Source organism: Cygnus atratus, chromosome 2 (assembly GCF_013377495.2).
Source record: "Cygnus atratus isolate AKBS03 ecotype Queensland, Australia chromosome 2, CAtr_DNAZoo_HiC_assembly, whole genome shotgun sequence".
NCBI lineage: Eukaryota > Metazoa > Chordata > Aves > Anseriformes > Anatidae > Cygnus > Cygnus atratus.
Window position 1 is genome coordinate 84,994,531 of NC_066363.1, and position 12,933 is coordinate 85,007,463.

The window sequence follows — 12,933 nt, forward strand, 5'->3', positions numbered from 1 at the left end:
GGTTTTCTTTCATTATTTTTAACCTTGGCATCATCTCTAACCTTCATCATGCCTGTGTTCTTGGCTGTAAGAGTTATTTTAGTAAGTTTAATTAAGTTGGATAATTTATTGAGGTATGGTAATAGAAAAATCACAATGAAATTGAAATTCGTTTTTTCATAATCTTTTCATTTATGTAATTTAAAACTAGCTTTATATTCAGTACTGTAGCTATTACTTCACAAAGTGATACTAAATAGTTAAGCAATGAAAAGTAAAATGCACTGAGGTAAAACTATCTTTGTAATTTGTAGAACACCTTGTGTATGCCTTAATTAGGTTTGCAGTCTTCCTTTACCTTTCTTTACTAGAAACAAGATCTGAAGTTGGCTTATAATTAACCAAAATTGCAGTATTGATAAATAGTCTGTTTTGTTGCTAGTGCTTAAGGCTGCAATGCAACGTGCACTTTTAATATCCAGAATTCAGATTGTTTACTTTCACCTCGTGTGACATATTAGACATCTTGGCTGATAATTTGGGTTAAGTCATGAAGATTATTAATAGGATGCACTGAAATGTCTCTGATGGTGCTGTTGTAGTTTATTTTGCTAATTCATAGGTATATGTTCTCAGCTTTCCTCTGTTAGGAAAATATCAGTTGTCTGAGGTCACTAAAGCAGGAGAAATCCGTAGATTACAGAAGTTTATAACTGTGCTGACACAAATTAACCAATACCCACGTGGGTCAGCAAAAAAATACAAAATTAGGAGAGAAATCTCAATGTTGATTTTATACGAGGTTACTGGATTTTGGTTTTATGAATATGCTTAAGCCTTTAAACAAACAGTCCTCTCAACTTTTGGTAAAATTTCTTATTCAGTCTTCAATTATGTAACACCATTGGTTTACCTCTGTATCTTTAAACCTTCCCCTACCACCCTTTGATGAGATTGTATTTCTAAAAACCAAAGTATGTCATTATGTTCTCTTACTAGCATATCATTACTACTGCTACTCCGAGTTTCAAAATTTTCTTCCCGATTTTGTTCTCTACCATTATGAATCCTCCATATTTGTCCTTCACAGATCTTCTAATCCTTTTCTTCCCATGTGCTTCCCTTTTGGTTTTGTTAGAGGGCTCCAGAGCTGCCCTTCTCAAACAAAAATATTTGCTTGGAGTCTTCCAGGCTGGTGAATGTGCCTGTTATGGCAGCTCTAAGTCAGCTGTGAGATATTTGAAGCCTTTGTTTTGATGCAAGTAATGTAAGGTGTATTCCTTAGGACTCCCAAACTCTCTGTGCAACAAATTCAGGTAATTTTGTAGTTCTGTATGGAAAGTATAAATGCAGTCACTGATATAGTCATAACAGTAGGTTTAGGAGTGTTTTTGAGAGGTCATCTAGTCTCTACTGGTACCCCCAGACCAGTATCATGATCACCACTTCTGTCATCATTGGGGGTTACTTGTCTGAACTCTTCTTACAATTTCAGTAAAGATTCCATAACTTTTCTCAGCATTTGTTGGGAAATGTTAAGATGCAGAGGGAGTCTCTCAAAGTCTTACACTAGAAAGTGTGAAAGCTTTATTAATTTAAGCAACCATAATAATTCTCAAGGAAGCTTTGAATTCAAACTTAGCAGCTTTGAACCTGAAACCCACCTAAAGACAAGATTGTATTTACTGTACTATATTTATTGTACTGGCAGAATTGTTCTTTTAGCATTTTTCTTCACGCAGTTGTCATAATATATAAAAACTGAGTTTAATTTTTCTGTTTATGTTGCTTTGATTACTTTGCATGAACCAGCCTTTGTAAAACATGCAGATGTTTCACAAGATAATAAGTTAATTTTCACATCTGGAAAGAAAGGTACATGGTGAAGTGCTAGCTGTAAGATGTTTTCAGTGTGGAAAAATAACAATATGAAAGGGCTGGAAACAATACAACCTATACACCTGTTGTTTAATTATTTTAGAAAATTACTCAAGCTCTATCCTTGTTATCGTGTGTGTGAAGAGGGAAGAAAATTGCTGACTCTTCTCATATAAAGCAGATGCTTCCAGCATGGAAGCAAGGATGTTTGTTAGAATTTGCATCTTTCTTTTCTACAGTTTTCAATTAGACTTTTATAACTGTTTATTTTGTTTACATTGCTGTTTTGCTTTTTTTTAACCTTGGTTCATCAGTTTAATCTTTCTTATAGTATGTTTCTATCAGAAAAGAAAGGGAATACCTAACTTTTAATCAACCAGTGATACGCTTCAGTTATTTCTGTAATAAATAAGTTTTCCCCATCTGCCATGTTTAAGTAGCTATTGGAATGTGTTATTTGGTTTGTCCACATACTGCTCTTGGGAAGATGTTAATGTTTCATGTTATATGTAACAAACTGGAATAGTAAGAATGAGTTATAACGAATACATCCTTGTATATCTTGTTTACAATTTTCATTATATTTTTTAAAAGAAAGACACTGTAATATTATCAGACATTGCAGTATTTTCAAGTAGAACTTTGTAATGGGAAAGCTCTCTACAAAGGAACAGAGTACAATAATGACTCCTTGTTTATACACTTTTGGCAAAAAAAACACGCTTATACATATGTGCTTTGTTTAAGTATGTAACTGGAAAATAGTTTTGAAATGCAAGATAACCTTCCTTTAAAAAAAAAAAGATTTAAAATTCAAGTTCTCACAAAGGAAATGCAGAACAGAAACTCATTTATGAAAAGGTTTCTATTACTTTAGTGAAAGTTAATCCCCTGTAAAAGTGAGAGTTAGTGTTAATAGATTGCCTCAGACAGGATGTGTATCTAACAAGAGATAGGACTGTTTAGTGAGCCATCATTGCCCATTGTGGATATATCAAAGATGTCATCTGACATGTCATGGTTCTGTGCTCTGTACTTCATAGGAAAATCCTATTGTCTGAGTGAGCAAGTTCAATACGATGGTGTCTATAGCAAACTGGTATTTGATGTGTCTCAGCAATTTTCTGTGTGTGGGAGAATAAAGAAGAATAAAAAGAGTGAAAGCCCTTTAAAGCTCTCACTGGAGAAGCCTGAGAGTCAAATTGTTCAGAGCTGGCTGTCTGAACAATGTGTGTATGGTGATTATGGATTAGGAAAGAAGCCCTCATTGGGTTGTGGTTGTAGAATGACCAATATTTTATACTTACTACAGCATAGCCTCATAGACTTCTTTTTATTATTGAAGGCTTGAATGTTTTTCATTTGTGAATTTTGTTTTGCTATCACTCACCTCAAGTAATGGAAGAATATTGTCTAAAAACATTGGCCAAGATGAAACCTGAATTTTCTGAGAACTCTTGTATATTTCTTAAAATGCAAAATCAGAAATCTAAATAGTGATTAAAAAAAAAAAAGTTTGAATAATTATGGTATCTAGGCAGTATGAAGATTGATAGAGGGACTTTGACCTTATGTAGAGGATGGCTGTAACAAATGTCTTTATTTTTCAACTTAAAAAAAATATTTGAAAATAATGTTTCTAAATTCAAAGGTTTGTTAGTGTCTGCCTCCCTGAACCTTGAGTAGTTTGCTGGTACATCTGTAAAGTTCATTGTATGGATGAAGATAAGATATGTACATTCCATCAGGGTTGTGAAAAGCTAATACATGCTGTCTTGTAAAAATTTTTTAGGACAATTGTGACATCCTTGTAAGCATGTGCCCTATAAATGCTTTAACTGTTTGGGTTCACCTTTCTCATCTGAATCTTCTGGCTGTGAAGCCTTTTCTCAGTTTGAAATGCCCAGAGGGTTTAAAATCAGCCTATTCCACCTGCTCCTGTAGTTATAGAACTCTCCTGAGGTTTTATGTTCATATTGAGTCAACACATTTTTTTTGTTAAAAATACATATACCTCAAAGTCAATTTTTAAAGGCAATTTTAGCCTCAGTTTACTGCTAAAGAGTCAAATTTTTCACACAAGCCAAAAAGGTTGGAAATCCTTTTTTCATTTTTTTTTTAAATTTAAGTTTAAATACTAGTATTAAGCTGATTTTATTTATTTATTTATAATGTAATGGTTAATGAGGTATTCAGGGAAGTAAAGGCAAGATGGGATTTATGAATTGTCAGGAAAAAGAGTTGCTTTGGAGAAAGACTTTTACTAAAGGGAATTCTTGCTTTTGTTTGCATGTTTCTAGAGTGTCTGAAGTACCTCCTACACACGATTGTTCACTTTTATAAGTCATCAATGCCTAGATGGTAGGCTAAATAATGAGATAAATTGTTATTTATTTTGAATATATACTTTATGTTTACTTATGTTAACCAAAGAGAGAAGCTGACTGTGAATTAGTGTGGGGTTTTTTTTGGAAAAAAAAATTTACAGGTAAATACATAATTAGAACCTGAAACACTTCAGAAATTTCAGTGCATAATATTTTTAACAATACCTGATACTTTAAGGTAGCAAACATTTTTTGCCAGATGTAATCCCATTTTGAAAATAACAATTGCTTGCTATTACAAACTGAGAGCTTATTAAGTCTTTTGTGAAAGGCTTTTATAACCATGATTTGTCTTTGTGACTATGTGGTGATTTGGCCCAATCCAGAGAAAATGGCATTCCAATAGAGGCATAAAACACTCAGGCTCTCCTTACAGTTCATTTCTGGGACAGTGCCTTAGTGTTCCCTTTGCTATGAACAAAATGAAAGCTTGTGAGAATTCATTGCATAGAATCAAATCTTTAATTTATGCTGATATTAAAAACTTTGTTATAATGAACATCAGCTTCAGAGAGAAAGTTAAGGAACCTGAGCTTTGATCTTCAATCTCCTTATTTTGTTTATTTGCGAAATAAATAGAACCTCTTAAAGGCAGCTTGATGGTTTTTCTATAGAGCTTTCTTAAACTGTACTTCAGTCCATTTATTTTTGTATTGCATATTATTTAGTTATTAGCGGAAATGGATGGCTGATTAGGGAAATACATGAAAAAGCCTAATAAATCATCATTTTATTTAGGGGTGAAGCTACCTGTGTGGAAAACAAGATGCAAGAAAAACTTTCTCTGATTTCACACTCGAAACCATAAGGGAACTAAACTAACCTGAGGATATCCTTAACTTGTTACAGGCTTAGGTTGGCATTGGTGAAACCCAGAGTAGAATGAGATTTAACATTTAATTTGGATCCCTAAGGGGAAAAACAACAACAAAACCAAACCAAACAAACAAACACTCTGACTGTGCCTGATATCTGCTTAAGGGTGAGGGGAGTAGAAAGCATTCCTCCCTGTTACGGGTTTCTTTCCTCCTTTCTCACAAGGGACCATCAGCCACCAAAGCATTATTTATTCTTTGGCCCTTCATGTATGCATTTGGGGTATGTGAATGAAAAATGGACAACCAGACCAGGTAAGTTAGCATTAATTTGGCATTAAGATTTCCACAAATTCTTCCTGGAGAACTTTGGAAGCAAAAGGAGCAACTAGCGCTCAAAAGTTTTTCAAAGAAGAATGAGATGAGCAAATTTCAGAGTGACCAGAAGACTAAAGAGCAAGCGCAAACAACTCCTTAGGTGCAGATGAGCAAAACTTCAAGAGGTGTTTAAACTCTTGCCTTTTGTATAAGGTGGTGCTGAGAGGAGAATGTTCTTTAAAAAAAAAAAAGAAAAGAAAAAAGAAAAAAAAAGGTGCTGTACATCTGCATATCACAGTTCTACTTCTGCACAATACTTCTTCCTCTTGTTGATCCTTTTCAGATGGTAGACTCTGATTCTATCATACAGCAAGTCTGAAAATAATTAAATTAGACATTTGGGGCTATAAAGAAGAGGTAAGAAGTCTTTGTGAAGCTAGAGCTACTCCTTTGTAGCAGGTAAAGATAGACTTGGTGGCTGCTTTTAGGTCTGTTTCAGTTCTTCTTCTATGGTATCATTAGTATTTTCAGTGTGTTGTTTTCTGCTTACAGAACAGTGGTTTTCTGACTGAATTTATAACCTGATTGAAGTCACAGATGAATTTGGCTGTCAGTGTATATTTTCCCGTGTCTAATCTGTACCCAAATGACCTCTTCTACATGTAGTTGAAAGGGATTTTCTAAAGGTGGATGCAACATGTTATATCACACAAATGTTGATCTTCACTCTGTGTATCTGCAGGGAAACCAGCAGACAGTGCTCCACTCCCTGGAGGAGTTAAGAAAACAAACAACAAAGATACTAAAATAGACAGTGTTCATAGTGTTCAATAGACACCTACATATTATTGCAGAAGATTTTGAAAATCTGTCTTTTGGTTGTGTTTGCCCACATTCTTCATTCTGATTATTCTTTCCATGCATGGGATTTTTCACCCACAGGAGATTAGTTATATATCTTACGTATTTGATTTTTTTCTTTTTTTCTTTGCTTGTGGGGTGTTTTTTTCTTCTTTCTTATGTTCTGAGTTCAAATGCAGATCCCATTACAAAACTACGTAGGGTGCATATGAGGAAACCAGTTGGATGTATGACTCTTCTGCTCATCCCTGTTTGTTAATCATTTACACTTGGCTCCTAGATAACTGGGAGGTTTTAGTCTCCAGAATTTGTAGTATCCTACCCTTCAGTATAGCTTGAAATTTGTCATATAAGTTTAGAAAGAGTCTAGGTAAAGGAAAATAATATTGGTGTATTTTCAGTTCTTTGCTGCTGCTTTTTCTTATCTGTGTGTGCATTTTGGGAGTATGGAGGAAAAAAAGAAGAAAAAGAAAGCTGGGCAAAGACATTGTCATTTGTCATTTATTTGCTGTGTCTGTCATTGTTTTCTGCCAGTACTGAAATACAAGCACAAGTGCATTTCAGAGAAATGAGTCTGAACATATCCATTTTGCTAGAGAAGCTTAGCTTTTTATTTTTAGTTTCAATTTCCTACCTCTGCTTGTTAGGCTGCATTTCTTGTGTGCTTACAGTGATTTTCTGTTCTAGTTTCACAGCAAAGAAGAAAAATAGGTACTGAATTTTTTCACTACTCCTTATTTCCTTTAGATAATAAATATATGTGTTTTGTTTCTAAGATAAAGGGGAAGCCTGGATCACCAGTGTGTGTGTCTCTCTATATATAGTGTGTGTGTGTGTGTGTATATATATATGTATATATATATATATATATAGTATGAGTGCATTTGTTCTCATGAGAAATAGAGCTGATTTCAAAAGCTCTGTTTTACAGCACATATTCATGAAATAGCTGTTAAGGATTTTATACGGGTATATTTTATCTCATTTTGATTGATTGACTGCCAAATTTTCTTGTTATGTATGGTGTGCAACCAGGCTGTACCTGAAAGTAATAGTGGAAATGTCTTTTCCTAAGAAGGTGGCAGTAGTGTTTATGTTTTCACAAATATGAATATACTGACACCACTGCAGAAGAGTAATCACCAAGTAGCATGTTTGAAGGGAAATCAGCTTCTGCTGATTCTAGACTGCATAAGACCATGGCATGCTTCAACTGATTTTAGAGTATTCTGGGACAAGTGTGCAATACTTATGGAGGAATGTCTGTTCTCCTTTGAGAATCAGCCTCTTTCCACATAACCTCTATATTGAAAAAGTGCAGCAATGATAGAAGACTGTACAGAAAATGAAATCAGAAAATACTAATACAAAAAAGCAGCTTGCCTTCATTCTTACGTTGTCTTGTCCAGGATGAGAGTTGGCTACAAGTGGTTCCTGATCAAGGGTTTCAGCTCTTTACCATGTAGATGTTGCAATGTGGAACAATTTAGAAAAGATCTGGAATATGTAGCATGATTTGAAAGAGATGTCCCTATTATATCTGTGATACAGAATCTGCAAATATGATAATCAAGTTTTGCTTACAGACACTGGTATGGAACTTCATTGCCTGTTCTGGTCTATAACAACTAATTTGAATGAACCACAGTTTGCATGCCATGTATATCCTAGATGTAGAGAACAACAGATCTCAGTTAGAGAGAAGATTGTGTTTTCCAGTACTGCAGAGATCCATTGAACAGTTCTATCAGGCTGATGGATATAGGTATTTCGCGGTAATTTCAAATATAGGAGGTGAGTTCAGCTTACACCTCTGTGTGTAACATCATCAGTACCTGGTTTAAGGGCACCGTGTGGTCCATATTATACCCTGCCATTGCTTGTTAACATGTGAAATTAAAAAACATTTAAACCAAGATTAAGAGAGAGCGTGCAGTTAAAGGATGCACCCAGCTGCTGAATTATGGAAAGTACTTGCTGTTTTCCTAAGGCAAAAAGTAGATTGCTAGAGAAGAGGTGGACATTCTTCACGGGCAGGAGACCAGTTTTTGTTTGTTTGTTTTGTTTTGTTTTGTTTTGCTTCTGTGATTAGGAAAAATAGGAAAGTCTTCTGTTTTGAAGAAAGTATTTGAGAAATCAAAGCTCCTGAATAGAAGATTCCAGGAACATGGACACTTGGTGCTACAAGGTAATGAAAAGGAAAGATCTGAGGAACTTGCAATAAGAACACTGGTGGGAGAGGAGCCCCCACAGGTTCCGGAAGACAGCGTTCTGCTCTTATAAATGGCTGAGGGCACAAAGGAGGGTCTGTGCTGCTTTCAGTGTGATACTTGCCTGGTCAGCACTACTAAGCCCAATTTAAATGAGGATTGTTGCTCCTAAATGTTTTAAGAGACTGTTTAGTCATAGCATAGGGAACTAGTTCTGGTCTGGATTAAGAATAATGATTAAAGTAGCCTCAGGTTCTATTTTGATAGGCTTAGCTTGTCTTTTTAGGAAAAAAATGCCTCAATTTTGCCTATCTTTGTTTTGCTACTGCATTTTCCCCTTCCTGTTTTTAGCAGGTGTTCTTACCTCTTTCGGCATGTATCGTTTTACCCATTCCAGATGGTACCACAATATGATGCTACTGTTGTCAAGTCTGGGAGCTATAAATAATGTCAAAATATGGGAATAATTTTATTTATTAAAAAACTAGATGTGCATTGAAATATATGGTGTTAGACATACATATGAGATTTCTATATTAAATCACTGTTTCAGCTGTTATTTTAGATTTACTTGAAGGCAGGAAACTGAAACTGTGCTTGATTTAGGTGATGATCTGACATAATAAATAAATAACTACATTATTTTTCTTAATTGCAATTTGATATTTACTTTATGGGTAAGATTATTGCCTTTTGAGGGCAGTTCAATATAAATGAGCATTTAGGAGTTACACTTGGTCAATTGGGTTTGCCCTATAACAGTATTTCTACTTATCTGCCCCCCAGAATGAAACTTGGAGTCCAAGTTTAGGTGTTTAGGTTGTCTGTCCAGTGCGTGGGGGTAGTTGCATACCCAGGAACAGCATCTACCAACATCTGCATTCTGAACTGTCTAATCCAGCTGGGAAATAATGCTGATGGTACAGGGAAGCATGTATGTCACCCCATTTTTGAGTTAGGCGTCTGTATGGAATTTGACAATAGGGATTTTGTCCATGTTGTCCATGTGCAGAAGGCTTTCACAGTCAGTAAATTACATGTAAAAAGTAAACTAAGCTTTTTCTACCGTGGTTTATAAACTGAAATAACAGGTTGAAGTTGAATACTTTGTGACTACTAATGAGCATTCTTAAGCAAGGCTTCATTGCTGACTGAACATAGGCTGGTCTATTACATAATTAACCTTGTTATAGGCTTATTTGCTGTCCATCTGTGCTTTTTTCTTTTTCTTTTTTTTCTTTTTCTCCTCCCTAATTTTAATACTAGCTTCCCTTCTGGGTTTCTAGTGCCTGGAAAATTATTTTTCTTCTTCTCCAGGTCTATAAAATAATTCTATGATATGATGGTGGCTGGTGTATTGATTTGTCAATCAAATAAAATATAAAAATAAAAAGAATAGATTATTACACAGTCATAGGAAATTATAAACTGTAGTGTCTGTACATGGGCTTGTTCATTTATCTTGAGATGTTTATGGTAGTTCAGCTAGAAATAAGTAATGACAAGAATATGATTTGAAGAAAACTTAAATGAGTTAGTCAAACAGGAATTTGATTAGAGGTTAATATTTATATGTGCAGTTGTATATATTTTCCATTATGGAAATTACTTTCTTGATGAAAACCCATTAGTATTTTTCCCAGGGTATAGCTACCATTGCAGTAATCAGAAACGGTCAACTGCAAAATTGCTTGTGTTTTGGTTTATTTTATTATTATTATTTTTATTGACTGATTCAGTTAGGTTTATTAAAAGACCTGAGAAAAATCTCAGAATTCCATATTTATGTTGATACCCTGGGTAAAGCAGCATAATGGAAGGCTGTTCTAGGAATAATCAGTAACTGGGGCAGAAGGAAAACAAATTTTGGTTAATTAGTAGTTAAATAAAAACTTCATTGTGGCATTGACCATTTTCATGTGGTACATGATTCAGTTCCTTACTATTTTAGTCTCTAAATGAAACGTGAGGCAAGGAAGATTTTTCAGATTTTCTTGTAAAAAGTTAAGTTGAATCACTCTGGAAAATAAAAAGAATTTATCTTTATTATTATTATTATTATTATTTAACTTTCAGAACTTTAAAAATGAACATTTTGAATGAAATGCTGGGTTTGGTATTTTCACTTTATGTTAGTTTTCATTAATTACCTTTAAATATGAATTAGAGAATGCATTCATTCTGAAGTCTCATTGAATACAGCAGTTCTCCAGTATTTGTATGTGCCATTGCTTTTAGGATATTTGTCAGTGAAAATCTCACTTAAAAGGGTTAGAGCCTTAAGCCCACAAGCTCCAAATCTTTGCCTAGATATTTGACAGTTCTGGGCAATGGTTCTGTGCCTCCTTATGCTTATCACAGAGAGCTGAAAAGATGAAAGGTCGAACTGTTCCTTACTTTTTGAAACCCTGTTGCTATAAGATGAAAACAGGATTTTGTGAGAGAAGGGACTTTATGCAAATTGGAAGTGTAGAAGCAAGTCTACATGAATATTCATATTTTTCCACACATCTTAATTTCCATTGGTGAAATGGACGCTTCCTCAGTGTTGTTCTTTCTGACTCCTAAATGAACGACTTCTTTAGTTACTCCAGTGGAACTTTGCATGCTGTTGTCTAAATACCCAGCCACTTAATTAAACTAAAACAAAACAAGAAACAAAGTATCTGGATTAAATTTTATGCTGTCAAACTTGCAGAAAAACATTAGCAACTGCATTTTTTTGTACTTTAATTAGGATAGCTTTTATTACTGAAGGTTTAATAATAAGCCAGGACAGGTTTAAAGAAACAATAATGCTGTAAGTTCATAGAAGATCAAAAATCCATCATTGTATATTTATAAAGATTGCTCTAGGTGTGATTCCATAATCTTTTCTCACACGGCTGCCAGCAGTATTACTTGTAGAATATTGTGCTATGCAGCATGAGGAAATAAACTTGTGATTTTGGCATTAAGTTAGCAAGTATTTCTCTGTGTCCAAGCCTTTTGTTCATGGAAAAGAATGTAAATTGCATGCTGAATATTTACCACGAAGTTTTACCCTTTTCTCTTAAATTAAGTAATATCTGTTGAAAATGTCAGGATAGAAAGATTTTCCAGGATAGAGTGCATATATTTCAATGACAGATACTTTAAACTTGCCTTAAAGATACTGAAACCTTAAGAATATTTTTAATGTAAGGTATTTTATAATTGAAATAATCTTTATAATGTACAGCTCATGAAATCAGACTAAATATATTCCTTTTTTCCTGAAGTAAGAAAGGTAAGGATCGATGTCTGATAGATTCAAATGAATGTTTTTTCCTCTTACCATTATCATGACAGCTTTTCCGTATGTTTATACACATGAGATTGTACTTATATGCATTAGTTAAAAACATTTGGGTAGGTGTTTCTAAGGTATTTCTGTAAACATTATTTTAAAAGAAATTCATCAGATAAGGACTAACTGCTGTCACATTTCTCTCTAAAATGGATTCAGATTATACACTATTATAATACTTCAGATATCCAGTGAAGAAGGCTGAGCAGGAAAGTTGAAAGTTGGGAACTGATACATGAAAATCCTATCCAAATTATTCTACAAAAGCAGTCTTGCTGTGTAAACAAAGAGTATTATTTCACTAAATTTGTACTTCCGGTGATTTTTCTGCTCCACCCCCAGCTCAGACACAAAAAGGAAGAAATGCTTTCCTTTGCAATTGAGTCAAATCATTCTTATTTCTATAAAATCGCATATAAAACATGTTAATAGTTTGATTTCATTTTAATGCAGGTACACATTCAAATGAAGGAATAAGGACTGATAAATCTAGTCAGCCAGGCATTGAACAAGTACTTCCCCAGATTTGCCAAAATTTCATTAACATTCCTGATCAAATAAAGGGTAGTGCTATGAAAAGCTGGTTTCTAAAAGGTGAATTCTCCCTTTGACTTGCAAGCTGCAGAGAATAACTAAGCAGGATGGAACGGAGGAAAGGAATGAATTACAGTGAATGAAAGCAATCAGACTGAGACATTGTAAATGCATTTCAGAGTTGATGTGATGTACAAAGCTCATGGAAAGTGCACTGCTATTGAAGGTCTGTCTCTGCTAATCACCCTTGTGTATTGGGAAAGAAAATACATCTTTTAGCCTGAGATCACAGCCATGCTAGGGCAAATGCACTTTTTAGGTGTGATAAGGGAGATCATACAAGAAAAAGTTCCTAGTTTAGCACAAGAAACAAGTAAAAATCTATTGTTTTTATCTGTGAAGATGATGTAATTTTTACCAGACTTTTCCAGAACAGCAGGTATATGTGCAATGCAAAAAATAACAGAAAGGATCTTGGCATCCTTGCTAGGAGAATCAGCCATACATAAACTCCCTGCTGTTGCTAAATAACCAGCTGAGGGAAAAGCACCAGAAAGCTGGAGGTAACTTTTTTGGGGGTGGGGAGCACAGACTGGATCTAGTTTACGTAGCAAATCAGTCAA

At 34.5% G+C, this 12,933-nt stretch overlaps 1 protein-coding gene across 6 annotated transcripts in view; it reads left to right on the forward strand.

Moving 5' to 3' along the window:
- The window catches only part of SEMA5A (semaphorin 5A), a 337,359-nt gene that overhangs the window by 140,074 nt on the left and 184,352 nt on the right, over positions 1-12,933 (forward strand). The gene's annotated exons all lie outside the window — the stretch shown is intronic.